This window comes from Cicer arietinum, chromosome 3 (assembly GCF_000331145.2).
Source record: "Cicer arietinum cultivar CDC Frontier isolate Library 1 chromosome 3, Cicar.CDCFrontier_v2.0, whole genome shotgun sequence".
Lineage (NCBI taxonomy): Eukaryota > Viridiplantae > Streptophyta > Magnoliopsida > Fabales > Fabaceae > Cicer > Cicer arietinum.
The window spans coordinates 3,245,781-3,247,507 of NC_021162.2; positions in this window are offsets into that span (position 1 = coordinate 3,245,781).

The window sequence follows — 1,727 nt, forward strand, 5'->3', positions numbered from 1 at the left end:
ATATATTACTAACAAACTTATTATATATCAGTTTATCTGGAGGCCATATCTACATCTAACATACGATCATCCAGAAGATAATTGGCTATGGAATGCATCTACATATTTAATTTGTTTCTACATAATAGAAATGCATCAAACTGATAGAGTGAAACTATAATTTGGACTACCTCAAGAAATTCCACATCCTCCAAGGAACATGAAAAAGTATCATAAGGTAGATTTGCATAAACAAGTTGACTATAGTTGGGCATTATTCTACGAAAATGAGAACAAAGAGTGGAATGAACGAGAGAATCATATTCTTCATGGTCAACCTCTAAATGTTGAATTCAAACCAAGTTATGAATACATGGTTTGGTTTTGCAAAAATTCTAAACGATTTATTTCTGTAGAAAACCAATTGGTTGATCCTCGTGCCAATCCACCTCAACCTCCACCACAATCTAGCCAACATTTTTTTCACCCTCAACCTCCACCGCAATCTAGTCAATTATTTTTTCTCCCCCAACCTCCACCACAATCTAGCCAACATTTTTTTCCAAGAATCAATGTCCAACACAACACAACAAAATCAATATTATATACCAACACCTCCTGACACTCAACCGCCTCCTCATACTTTTACCCACACACCACATCCTCATACTTTTATCCACACACCACATCAATCTTACAGGTTCGCGCCAGGGAAACAATTTAATTTTGACAGTCAACAACCACATCAAGAAGACAACAGTTGACTATCATTTGCATCAAGCGAAGAGGAATTGTTGTATAACACGTTCAAAAGTCGTCATAATACACCTGAGTCCGCTACCCAGTTACTGAATAATATGTGTCAACAAAATTTTCAAATTCCAAACTTTGGGAATGCATATACTCCGTTGAATCAAATATCTAACTGGACTCAAGGTGGAAGTAGATCTTTTGCAGCACTTCCACCTAGACATCCTCCACAGCAAGAAGACGAAGATCAAGAAGAAGAAGAAAAACAACAAGAAACTTGTGATGTACCAAGGCGTCGTCAAAATCCCGTACGTGTGAGAAAACCTCGACAATGTGGTACTGGAGGCCACCTTCGACATTAATTATCGTAATTTTTGTAAAATTTGTGATGTTTTTTATGAATACATTATGTAATTTAAAGTTTTATCTAATTTAAATTTTCTATTTATGTATTTTTATGAATTATAATAATTTTAATGTGATATATATATATATATATATTATTTTAATTAAATTTAAAAATTAAAAAAAAAAAAAACCTTTGGGAAATCGGCATTTCGAACTTGGGTTTGCAAAAAATTTATCATAATTTAAAATTTCTATTTATCTATTTTTATTAATTATATATATATATATATATTACTTTTGTTATTTCAACAAAAATTGAAATAATTATTTTTTACAAAAAACTAACCTTTTAAAAACTGACATTTCAAACTTGAATTTTCTAAAATTTTATCGTAATTTAAATTTTCTATTTATCTATTTTTATGAATTATATTAGTTATATATATTACTTTTGTTATTTCAATAAAAATAAAAATATTTTTTTAACAAAAAAATTATTTTATATATGCCCATTTGGAATTTGGATTTAATAAATTTTTTTCATAATTTAAATTTCTATTTATTTATTTTTTATGTATTTTTATGAATTATAATAATTAATTATATATATAATTTTACTAAAAATTAAAAAAAAAATTAAAATTTTTTAT